The sequence below is a fragment of the Podarcis muralis genome, chromosome 7, assembly GCF_964188315.1.
Source record: "Podarcis muralis chromosome 7, rPodMur119.hap1.1, whole genome shotgun sequence".
NCBI lineage: Eukaryota > Metazoa > Chordata > Lepidosauria > Squamata > Lacertidae > Podarcis > Podarcis muralis.
Window position 1 is genome coordinate 29,842,081 of NC_135661.1, and position 13,087 is coordinate 29,855,167.

Here is a 13,087-nt window from a genome sequence, read left to right on the forward strand (position 1 = left end):
TGGGAGAGAAGGGGGGGGGGGAGAGATAAAGAAGAGAGCCTAATTTCCTGATGATTATGATGTCGCTTAGCAACCACCAATCAGGGCCTTGCCGTTTTGCCTGCAGTATTTCATGCAAATAGTTTCTGGGGGCTGGTGGCATGCGCACGTTCCTTTTAATCTCAAAGGGTCAGCCAAGCGGCTTAGCACGACTCCCAAGGGACACGTTAAGAGACTGATACGAGCCTGGGGTGTGCGCGGAAAGACAGAGTGCCCACCTCGCCCAGGAGCTTCCCAGCGCAAGGGAGGACCAAGGACCAAGCTCAAGGTAGGCACAACCGCACCGTGGAAAGGTGGAAAGGAAAGGGATGTCCCCGCAGAGGCCGCAATCTATCCTGGTCCAGCTGGCATCTTGGGGAATGGGCGCAGAAACCCACCTCTGCCAATAAAGGGAAGGGACCTTTCCAAGTTCCAAGAGCCTCCCTGAGCAAGAAATTAAGATGTTAAAGTATTCATACACACAGGCTTTGCCAATGCAAACTAAAACCATAACTCAGAAAAAATGAAGCCAAGCTTTATGAGGAACAGCGGAGGGAGTTGGGAGATAGCCGTCTTCCGATATCTAAAGGGCTGTCCCATGGAAGATGGAGGAAGCTTCTTTTCTGCTGCTCACAAAGGACAGGACCCGAGTGAGTCGATTCAGATTACGAGAGAGGAGATTCCGACTAGATGTTAGGAAGAACTTTCTGAGGGTAAGAGCTGACCAATGGACTGTGTTGGAAGGTAGAGGTTTTAATCAGAGGTTTGATGGCCACCTGTCCAGGATTATTGAGCTGTGATTCCTGCATTGCGGAGGGTTGGACTAGGTGACCCACTCTACATTCTATGATTCTACGAAATTCTGCAACCTGTATTTGATTTCGCAAAAATAAGCAGCAGCTTGATCAAACTGAACCCCAAACTCTCTGGACACTGAAAACAAGTCTCATTCAGCAACCTCTTTTGCATTGGAGTTTTCACTGGGTCCTGAACCCAGACTGCCTTGAGTAGAACCTTAAGGTCTAGAAACTTGAGTGGCTCTTTTAAAAAAGTGGAAAAAATACTACCTATCAGAAAACTGAATTCTGTGCTTGCCACTATATTTAGTGTTTGTGTGTCCGCACTGCAGCCTTAAGAAAGTAAGAAGAGTCTGATGGAATAGGCCATTGGCCCATCTAATCCAGATCGTTCTCACAGTGGCCAACCAGATGCTCCAGGGGGAAACCTGGAAGCAGGACCCGAACACAAGACCGCTCTCCCCTCCTGTGGTTTCCAACAAGAGAAGCATGGCTGCCTCTGACCATGGAGGCAGAGCAGTGGCGTAGCATGGGTTGTCAGCACCCGGGACAAGGCAAGTAATTTGCGCCCCCTAACCTGTGGATTTGCCCTAACCCCAGATGTTGCGCCCGGTGCAGCCGGCGTCCCCTGCACCCCCCACGCTACGCCACTGAGGCAGAGCATAGCTATCAAGGAGCCCTTGGTTGCTCTCTCCTCCATGAATTTGTCTGATCTTCTTCTGAAGCCACCCAAGCCTTGGCTACTGGGGAGGTTTCTCCAAACCACACACTTGGTCGTGCCTTCTTGAAACCCCCAGGAGAAAATAAAGGCAATCACCACGGAGGAGGAGGAACCCTCCTACACAAGGGGAGGGGAAGGGGCAATGAACTCATATCACTCAAATATGAGGCACTCAAGCGTTCCCCCTGCCCCCCTCCAGTGGGCCCATTTATCGTCCCCTAATTGTTCCGTTTTCATTGCTGGCGCCGCCTCGAAAGGACTTCCATTAGCCGGCCCTGGTCAATGGTGCCCGTAGGATCCCCTATTGATCGGCAGGCGCCATCGATTTCCATCAGGCTACTTAGCATATAAATTAGCCATTTCTGTGAGGGCGGGGACGGGCGAGAAGAAAGTATTCAGCACAAATTAATTTGAGTTTGGTAGCCCTTAAAAAAAATAAAAACGAAGCCCATCTGCAAAAGCATCATAAAACACATGTGGTGGGGAGGAAGTCAGGGATAATGGGAACTATAGTCCAATGGCACCTGGAGGGCTAGAGATTCCCCACCTTTCGGGGTCAGATCCAAGGCCCATCTAGTCCAATATCCCAAGTCCCACTGTGTTTCCAACCGAACGTTCCTGTCCTGAGAAGCTCACAAACACAGCACGAAAGCAAGAGCTCACTGGGCTAGAGCATGGTGCTGACAATGTCAAGGTTGCAGGTTCGATCCCCGTAAGGGACGAGGGCATATTCTCGCCTTGCAACTAGATAATTCCCACTCTATGATTCTATGAGAACTCTCTGCCCTCCAACCACTGGTACCCCAAGAGCAGAATGGTCAGAAACCTGGAAGTTCAGCTTAGCTAGTGTGGGCTGGAGTAGTGATGTATGGAAGTGAGAACTGGACCATAAAGAAGACTGATCGCCAAAGAATCGATGCTTTTGAATTATGGTGCTGGAGGAGACTTTTGAGAGTCCCATGGACTGCAAGAAGATCAAACCGATCCATTCTTAAGGAAATCAGCCCTGAGTGCTCACTGGAAGGACAGATCCTGAAGCTGAGGCTCCAATACTTTGGCCACCTCGTGAGAAGAGAAGACTTCCTGGAAAAGACCCTGATGCTGGGAAAGATGGAGAGCACAAGGAGAAGGGGACGACAGAGGACGAGATGGTTGGACAGTGTTCTCGAAGCTACCAGCATGAGTTTGACCAAACTGTGGGAGGCAGTGGAAGACAGGAGTGCCTGGCGTGCTCTGGTCCATGGGGTCACGAAGAGTCGGACACGACTAAACGACTAAACAACAACAACAAAGTGTGGGCTGGTAGCCGTGGAAAAGCCCATCTCCTATAAAGTAGCTAGATCCCATTTTCATGTCATCTTTAGAAACCTGACATCACCACGGCTTAGGACAGTGAGTTCCACAGGTTAATTTCCTGCCATGCGAAGAAGTCTGCCCTGAATCTATTGCTTGCATGGTGTGCTGGAGTTCTGGTTATCCAGAGTGAGGGAGGAAAGGGTTTCACTCCCTTCACTCCCAGGAAAATACACCTGATCAGCTCTTAATAGATCTTCCTCCGCTTTCTCACTAGTTTAACAAACCAGCACTTCTACCTTTCCTCACTGAAGTAAGAGGACCACCAAGGCTAAGTGGTGGGCAGGACCTCCAGAAGACCAGGCCTAAGGGGACCCATCTAGTTCAGCATCCTGTTCTCACACTGACCAACCAGACACCCATTGCAAGAGCCCTCTCCCCCCCTGCAGCTTCCAGTAACAAGTATTCAGAAGCATAACTGCCTCTGCACCGCAAAGGCGGAATCGCAACCTTGTAGAGTTGGAAGGGACCAGTGTCGGGGTCATCTAGTCCAACCCCCTGCAATGCAGGAATTTTTCACCCAACCTGGGACTCAAACCCACGACCCTGAGATTAAGAGTCTCATGCACTACCAACTAAGCTATCCTTCAGGGCAGAGCACAGCCACCCTGGCTAGTAGCCATCAATAGCATTATCCTCCACAAATTTGCCCCCATCCTCTTTTAAAGCCACCCAGGTTGATCGGCCTCACTACCTCCAGTGGGAGGGAGTTCCACAGTTAAACTATGTACTGCACGAAGAAGGGATTTCTTATATCTGCCCTGAATCTCCCAACATCCAGTTTCATTGGATGTCCATGCATTGTTTTGTACAATTCTATCATGGCACCTCTTACTCACCCAGCTCAGTGCTGAGCCCCTCCTTTATATGCAGAAGGTGTCGATACAATCCCCAGCAACTCCAGGTAGGGCGGAGAGATGCCCTCCCAAAACCCTGACTAGTCCTGGCCAGTCAGTGTAGACAAAGCTGAACTGGCAGGACCAATGGTCTGGCTCACTACAAGGCAACTTCCTCTTTAAAACCAGCTTTGGTTCAGAACCATGATGACTAGAACCTTAGCTAAACTTTGGAAGGAGGACCACCGCTCTCCACTTGGCTTTGCACTTCGAAGCTCCCAAGTCCAGCCGTCAGCGTCTCCAGGTATGGATGGGAAAGACCCCGTCTGAAGCTCTGGTGAGCTGCTGCCAGTCAGTGCGGATGATATTGAGCTAAATGGAGCAGGCGTCTTCCCTTTCGCTCGCCTGCCTCCTCCCCTTATTCCTGCCTCCTGAGATGACTTGACCCTCTGCACCTTGTGAGCTTTTACCAGGCAATGATGCCCCCATTAACCCTTCCACATTTTTACCTTTGCCTCCATATGGACCGGAAGCTTACTCATTCTCTCTCTCTCTATATATATAAAAATTTAGGAGTCAAATATATATAAGCTTCTATAAAGTGCTATTATGGAGCTTTCCATTAGCCGTCACAAATGGCCTCTGTCTGCTTACAAGCTCCGTAGCTGTAAATCTTCCGGAAATAGTGCCGGAATCGTGGCAGCCCACTCAGCCTGGTGCATCCGCAGCCGGGGTCCCCCTCCCATTTAGGCATTCCCAGCTGCTGCTGCTGCAACGTTTGCAACTTAATGATGATTAAAAACACGGAAATTTATGGCTGCTCCCTGATCTGAGCTGGCTGCCATTTATTTTATCTTTTACAAAAAGACCTGGCAGGCCAACGGCTGCTCTTGACTTTCCTTGGCTGGCATTATGTCATATGGGACTTTAAACAAGGTGCACAGTTAGCAGGGCCAGCAGAAGTAACTGCCTCTCTTCTCCACAATTACACTTGCCCTTTACTCTCACAAGAGCAGCAACTCCTTCCTCTCTCTGGAAGCAAAGCCGTGAGGCCATCTGCCGCCAGCAAACGTAATGGTGTTGCAATGCCCTTCAGCACACATTGCTGTGGTTCAGCTAACTGCAATGCACTCTGTTTGGTAGGAAGGGACTGACTGGAAGACACTATTTAAAAATAACCAAACAGAGGCTCTGTTTCACATTCAGCATGCTCAGAAAAGGCTGTAATGTTGGCTTAACTTGCTGATACACTCCCACAGTGCACGAACTGCTTAATGCAACTTAAGTGCAGAAAATCCCCAAAGGTGGAGGCTTCCTGCTGTATCTCTGTATGAATCACTGCCACCCTGTCTCCTTCAAGCAGCCTCTGCTGAGCTCAAATGCTGCTAAACACTTCCTTCCCATCAAGTACGATTAGATCACTCCTGCTGCAGGTACAAAGCCCTTCTTTGAAGGGGAAAAAGGGGGCTTCTTTCAGCAACTCATGCAGAGATGCAATTCTGGGCTTGCCTCTTTCCAGTCTGGAAGCACACCCAGAACAGCAATTCAAAACAAATAATTAAAAACAGGTTGTGTATGGGTTCCTTAGAAGACAGCCAATCCTTACTGTTATAGTCTAGCTAGTTTCTGAGAAACTGCAATTTCTAGGATTCTTTTAGCCACATTTTAGGTGTGTAGAGATCTGCTGTATTCCAGACCATGGGCTACACCCAATGCTAGCCCTATTTAGAATGAGACCCATTGAAATAAATGAACATGTTAGCCATGCCTCAGAACTTCAACGGTTATTGTTGTTTCCTTAGTCCAGTTATATCTGAAAATCACCAAAATATGATGAAAAAGACAGGCTTGATTAGGGGAAGCTTAATAAGTAGCAGAACAAACAAGAGAGCTTTTGAAAGTGATCTGTGATTATTTGTTTTCCAGTTGTAGCAATGGGCATTTTTGTGGACTGCAAATAAAGAGATGAGGACCGTTCAAAAAAAAAATAGCAAGAACAAAGTATGGGTAGAGAAAGTAGAAAAGCAGAAATTGGGGCATGGGTGATGGGAAGAGAAAGGAAATATTACTCCAGATCATGAAGGATTTATCCAGAACTCTTCCAAGGCCTACACAACACACATCCACTGAATATTGATCACTGTTCTGTGTACCCATGAGGGCTAGACCCTTGGCCCTTTGTCTTAATTGAATCCCAAAGAAGCTCAGCTTTCCGTTCCTTCAGCTAAACGCTCCCCAAACCTTCACAGAATTCCACATGCATGAAAGGCTAAGGGCTGCCCACTCGCCTCCTTGCCTTCTCCCTATCCTCCAACCAGGACTAATTGCCTGGAAGACGCCGTCTGATAAACATGGAGCATTTAAAAATGTATTAGGGTTACGGAAGCGTCTATTTCCGGCAGGAAACACAGAGAGGTATAAGAGGGGAGTGCATGGGGTTGGAGGGGGCTGATGTATTTCCCCTCACACCCAAGGTCAGCCCAGCTCTCCAGTAAAACATCTTTGGAGCAATCCGTCGATTGACGCCTGCCATCCATCAAACCCACCCGAAGGCCATTGCAGCCACAAGGTTCTAAGGAGGCAAGGAAAGAAATCAAAAGAGGAGAGGGCCCCTTCTTCCTTCCTTCCTTCCTTCCTTCATTTCATAAAATTTATACACAGCTTGATTGGTCTTTAAAAAAAACAAAAACAAAAAAACCTCCAAGTGGTTTACAAAGAGAACAAAACTATATATATATATATATATATATATATATATATATATATATATATATATGCTTTCGTAGATTTTCACGGGTATAGGTATGCAGGTTTTGGTGTCCTCGGGTGTCTTCCCGTGTAAAAGTTGGGGTGTCTAGGCGACGTTTCGACGAGGTCTCACTCGTCATCTTCAGGCTGGTGCTTTCGGCTTCTTGTTACTGGAACAGAGCAGGATCTCAGTGTTTGAGTTCCTATAAATACTGTTGAGGGGTGTGGTGTATAGCCTCCAATGTTCTGGGCCGAGAGGAAGTTCCCAGGCTAGTGTGCCTTTTCTTCTTTTGTTCCTTAGTTGCTTGAGGGATATCTTGAGTGATTTCTTGAGTGATATCCTGAGTACCACTTAGGTGGGTCATTAGGTGTGGATTAGTTGCTAAAGCCTTTGTGTCTTGACCTCTTGAACTTTGTGAAGAGTTTTTCTGAGAAGATGGCTGTAGTTGTGCTCTGGCTTGGCTTCGTGTATAGGGGCGAGCTGTGGTTTTGTGGCCTGTGCCAGCCAGATCTGTGTAGGGATTGCAGGGGGGTGCAGCATCCGGAGGTGCCATCATGGTTTGGCTACTGGATGGTGTCAGAAGCCGAAAGCACCAGCCTGAAGATGACGAGTGAGACCTCGTCGAAACGTCGCCTAGACACCCCAACTTTTACACGGGAAGACACCCGAGGACACCAAAACCTGCATATATATATATATATATATATATATATATATATATGTAAAAAGCAACTTGTTAAAACATTTGAAAGATAAAATCAATAATAAACTAAAAACAAATTAAAACATACACCAACATTCTACATGTTTGGGTCTGCATGCCTACACAAAAATGTTTTTGGCAGGCGCTGAAAGGAGTACAGTGAAGGAGCCTGCCTGATATCAATAGGCAGGGAGTTCCACAGTGTAGATGCCACCACAGTAAAAGATCCATGCCTTACAAAGGCAGGGTGATACCTAGAGCAGGGACAGTTCTGCAGATCAAAGGGGTCAAGTGAGTGCATCTTATAGGTAAGGTGATCTCATAGGTAAACTGCTCCCAAGTTGTTAAGAGCTTTAGATACTAATAGTAATACATTGAACTTGGCCCTGTAGCAAATCAGCGACCAGCGCAGATCTCTGAGCTATAGGAGTTTCCCACTGCCAAAGCCTCACTCCTGTCAGCAAGGGAAGCCCCACATGAAGCGCATTGCAGCAATCCAATCTTGAAGTAACCTGTGCATGAACTACGGTGGCAAGGCTTTCTCAAGTTCCTTCCACAAGTTCACTTCTGAACAGCTGGTTAGCAACAGCAAGGCTAACATCCCCCTCCTCTGTGGGTTGGAGAGGATGGGGCATCCCTCTATGGCAGGAGTAGGGAACTTGGGCCCCATAGAAATCGGGGGCACCAACACAGTGCCCATGAAGGCCTTAACTGGAGCCCCTGACCAGGGGTCCCAGCCAGCGCTGAGCTTTCATTAAACAATAAATAAAATGCAAGTCTTGAAGTGATTGTTGTGAAGTGAGCCACCCTGGCTGCCCAGTCTTTTTAGCCAGTGGGTGAAGTTAGGGACTGTAGCAAGAATCTCCTTTTCTTCCTTTCCATCTCTCCATCTCATTTTTTTCATAGTCCTTGAAATCTCTCTAGTTTGCTCTTCCTTTTGTTCCTAGCCGCCAGGATGCATCTTTCCTGCGGGACTTTGGTACTCACAAGAAGCCGTTTTCTGCAATTACTACTTTACAATAAGCGTGTGAGTCCTCCCTGCAAAACTCAAGGGGAGAAACTTTGCAAAGAGGCTTAGGAACAGTCTCCTGCTGTTGTGCATGGGCTAAAGACCAGGCGCTTGTCAAGAATGGGCCATAGAGCTACCTAACACTACCTAACACGAGTCCACACAGAAGTACAATGGTACCTTGGGTTACAGACGCTTCAGATTACAGATGCTTCAGGTTACAGACTCCGCTAACCCGGAAGTAGTACCTCGGGTTAAGAACTTTACCTCAGGATGAGAACAGAAATCGTGTGCTGCTGACACAGTGGCAGTGGGAGGCCCCATTAGCTAAAGTGGTACCTCAGGTTAAGAACAGTTTCAGGTTAAGAACGGACCTCCAGAACGAATTAAGTTCTTAACCTGAGGTACCACTGTACAGTGGTACCTCAATTTAAGAACAGCCCTGTTTACAAACTATTTGGTATACGAACTCCGCAAAACTGGAAGTAGTGTCCCGGTTAGCGAAATTTACCTCGGTTTAAGAATGGCTTTGGTTTAAAAACGGACTTCCGGAACGGATTAAGTTCGTAAACCGAGGTACCACTGTAAGTCTCTTTGTGTGCCATGGGGCTTCCTCTCACCTAGTCGGGTACAGGATGGCAGCCCAGGATTTGGTTTAGGGTGGAACACCAGAGTAAAACAAGGGCACCTTATGGGCCAACTTTTAAATGCCTGCTGAAAAGTTTCCTATTCCTATTAGAAATACATCTTTCCGCAACATTTAGCCAAATTCTGATTATAACGTTTGAATAGATTTATTGTAGGGGGGAAGGTTATTGAAAATATAAAGCAGTATAGAAATGAAATGAATATTAATGATGATTATGATGCTTCTATTGCTGCAAACCACTTTGATAGTGGCGTAAACTGCAGCGGTATATAAATGTTTTTTTGTAAACGAATAAATAAGGAATGGGAAACCAGGAACCCTATTATGCCACCCTCACAAACCCTGGACTTGGGAGCTACCAGACGCTTCCAGACAAGGAGTCAGAAACCCTTCAGCTCATTGTTTGCCATTAAGGAGTCACAAATTAATCAGCCTGCCATATGGGGGCGGGGGGAGTGGAGGGAGGAAAAAAGACATCAAGCAAAAATTAAGAATTCAACCTTCCCCCTGCGCTCAACACCCCCCCCCCTCCCCAATGCAGCTTACTCATCTCATCTCCATTTCAAGGCAATTCCTCCCACAAGGGACATTGGATCTATTCCGTAATAAGGCCTTTAATAGAGAGAGAGCGGCTTTTCAAGGCCGATTACAGCAGACCTTCCTTCTGTTCCCCGCTCAACCCCCACCACAATGTACACAGTGTCTCCTGCCTCCCATCCGCACAATACCGTAATCCTGCAAGGTACAGGGTGGTTGGAGGTAATGAACGGGCTGTTCTTCTGGAATGCCCAGGAAGCCTTGCAGCCAAGCACAGGATGTGAACTCAGGTCTCCCTTTAATAAAGCTAAAGGTAAAGGGGCCCCTGACCATTAGGTCCAGTCGTGGCCGACTCTGGGGTTGCAGCGCTCATCTCGCTTTATTGGCCGAGGGAGCCAGTGTACAGCTTCTGGGTCATGTGGTCAGCATGACTAAGCCGCTTCTAAGTAAGATGTGGTGATGACCATGGCCTTGTCTATTAGATAGCCTTCATGACTAACAGATAAGGGTAACAGATGTAGTAAGGCAACAGTCTGAAGGGCACCCTGAAGGCATCCATCTGGCCATGTTTGCCACAAAGCGCTAGTCAATGTCCTGCCCTCCCAATGTTACTGGACTCCATTTACCATCAGCCCCTGCTACAGCAGCCAATGGTCACGGGGGTTAAGTGCTACAGTCCAGTAACATCTGGATAGGGCAGGGGTCAGCAACCTTTTTCAGCCATGGGCCGGTCCACCGTCCCTCAGGCCATGTGGTGAGCCGGACTATATTGGGGGGGGGGGGAATGAACGAATTCCTATGCCCCACAAATAACCCAGAGATGCATTTTAAATAAAAGCACACATTCTACTCATGTAAAAACACCAGGCAGGCCCCACAAATAACCCAGAGATGCATTTTAAATAAAAGGACACATTCTAATCATGTAAAAACATGCTGATTCCCAGACCGTCCGCAGGCCGGATTGAGAAGGCGATTGGGCTGCACCCGGCCCCTGGGCCTTAGGTTGCCCACCCCTGGGACAGGGTGTTACTTTGGCTATCCCTAAATCGTGTGGCCTGATCCAGAAAAGCCACTCACGGTTTCTGAATATTTATTTCTACAGGACTCATCCCCATGCATAATTCTGCATAGAGGTCAGTAAAAGCTCCATTCTCTGCCCTGAGGGCCTTACAATCTAAAACAGATACCCCAAAAAAGCACTCAAGAGTTAGGAGTGTCACCATGACCATGCCGTACCTATGCTTGATAAGAGATATTGGAAAAGTCTGAAAACCATCGGTCCCCCTCTCCCAAGAACCCAGGAGTCCAGCTGAGCACATCACCCTTCCCTATGCAGTGTTGCATGGGCTGCATTGGGCTGTAGCTCAAATGGGTAGAGCATCTGCCTTGCATGCAGGTTCAATCCCCAATGGCGTCTCCAGGTAAGGAGAGACACCCTGCTGCTGCCAGTCAGTGTAGACCAGGGGTGGCCAACTCCCAAGAGACTGTGATCTTCTCAGAGTTAAAAACTGGCAGTGATCTACCCCCTTTTTTGGGGTTCAGGTCAAAGCTTTTTTTAGGAAGGAGGTAAAATGTTGAGCTTTTTTTAGGGGAGCCACAGTTGTTCAGCTTCTTTGGGGGGAGCCAATGATCTACCAGTGATGTACCACAGACGTCCAGTGATCTACCGGTAGATCACGATCTACCTGTTGGACATGCCTGGTGTAGACAATACTGGGATGGATAGGCCAATGATTTCAGCACAAGGCAGGTTCCCGTGTTCCAGTTTAATTCAGAACCTCGCTTTGCATTTAGGTGAAAGACAACAGCTCAGAGGTGGAGCAGCTGCCTTGGTCAAAGGTTCAAACCCCAATGGCATCTCCAGGTAGGGGTTGCGAATGTCCCGAGTGTGAAACCCTGGAGAGCCGCTGCCGGCCAGTGCGGACAGTATTGAGCTAGCTGGACCGATGACCTGCCTCGGGAAGAATGCAGCTTGCCATGTTCCTATTGCAACAGAGCATCGCAAATGACACATTCCCGACCACCACCAAAAAGGGAGAAAAAACACCATTGCAATGCTCAGGCCTTGGAAAATAAGCAGCAGGAGGAAGGGGAGACACCCCCTCCGCACCCAACGTCCCCCACCAGCACCCTGACAGGCTGCCCTGCCCCCTTACCTGACCTCCACGTGCATGCGCAGCGACCAGCCAGCCTGGCCCCCCTCCGCGCGCGCGCCACGAGCCGCGAATGCAAAAAAAAAAAAAAACCCAGACAGCGCGCGCAAGATGGGAGGGGGGGGACAGGATTCATTAGCATTCCTGCATGCGTCACGTGCGCGCCCCCGCCAATGGTAGCTCCGGGCCTTTTTGTCCCCGCCCCTCCCTGGACTCACACCATGAAACCCAGCGAAGCGGGGGGGGGGGAATGCATGTCCCAGACAGTTGCCATAGCAACTGGGGAGGGGAAACCCCACCCTGTGGATCACGTGGCCTTGGATTCCCCCCCCCCCCCAATTTCCACCTCTTGGTGGAGAGAGTAAATGGGGGGGGGGATGATGCAGTCAGCCCACCCTCCTCTATTTAGCCAGTATTTGAAATGCAAATATATTTAAAACGCACGCATGCAGCAATCACAAGATGTGATGTCTGGGTTAAAAAAAGGGAAAGAAGAGGGGCGGGATGTCTAGTTTGGAGGTGGCTGAAGATTTAGGATTGGGTATAGAATACAGTTGCCCTAGCTTTCAAAGCAGACGAGTGGTCCTAATTATTGGCACATGCCTTGAAATTCCAAGCTATCCATTGTTTTCGTTAATTGCTCCTGGCACACTGGAAATTCAAATCCGCTACCCACATTTAATACTCATTATTACAGTTTCCTTTCCGCCAAGGAGATGGTGGGGGGGAGGGAGTTCTCCTGGTTTTGCATCCTGTCCTCACAACAGCCCTGTGAGGTAGGCTGGCTGCTTGCTCCTAAGGAGGAATGCATCGTTAAAAGAGGACATAAAAAGGTAAAGGGTAAAGGGACCCCTGACCGTTAGGTCCAGTCGCAGACGACTCTGGGGTTGCAACGCGCATCTCGCTCTATAGGCAGAGGGTGGCCCACTGACAGCATTTCAAATAGAGGACTGTCCTTCAGAAAGTAGGGCACATTGGCATCTTGCACCAAGAGTAATTGACTCACCACCACCACCCAAAAAACCCCACCCAGTGAATGTGTATTTATTCAAAGGATTTATATGCTGCTCTTCAGCCAGAAAGGCTCCCAGAGTGACTTACATAACAAAAAATAGCACCTTCTCTGCCCTCAGGGTTACAATCTGAAGAGACACAACACAAAAGGAAAAGGGACAAGGAGGGAAGAGGAAAACAAGCAAACTCGAACACCAGCTTCTTATTGCTATATCATTCTTACAGTATCCAGCTGGGACAGTATTATTAGTATTAAATTCATTACCTGCCCTTCAGCAGCATGTGCCAGGATGGGTTCCAACTATTTAAAATTCAGAAACAGTTAGAACAAACAGGATGGATCCTAATAAGCTTTCATTTGCATGCACACCTCTTCAGATACATGAAAGCGTATACAGTACCCAGAACAAACTTAGTTGGTCTCTAAGGTGCTACTGGACAATTTTTTTATTTATTTTGACTGTGTCGGCTACCTACCTGAATCTAGAAGGATGGGTCCTAAAAACACATACCTCCAGTGTCGAAAGCCAGGGTAATGTCTTCAG

The 13,087-nt window shown here is 48.1% G+C and overlaps 1 protein-coding gene across 3 annotated transcripts in view; it reads right to left on the reverse strand.

Moving 5' to 3' along the window:
- The window catches only part of PHC2 (polyhomeotic homolog 2), a 59,970-nt gene extending 48,356 nt beyond the window's left edge, over window positions 1-11,614 (reverse strand). For 2 of the 3 annotated variants that reach the window (XM_077931469.1, XM_077931467.1), the window contains exon 1: window positions 11,532-11,614. The gene's annotated coding sequence lies outside the window, so the exon portion shown is untranslated. The remainder of the gene's footprint in view (window positions 1-11,531) is intronic. The other variant, XM_077931468.1, reaches the window with a different exon arrangement.
- Window positions 11,615-13,087: the final 1,473 nt, after the last annotated feature.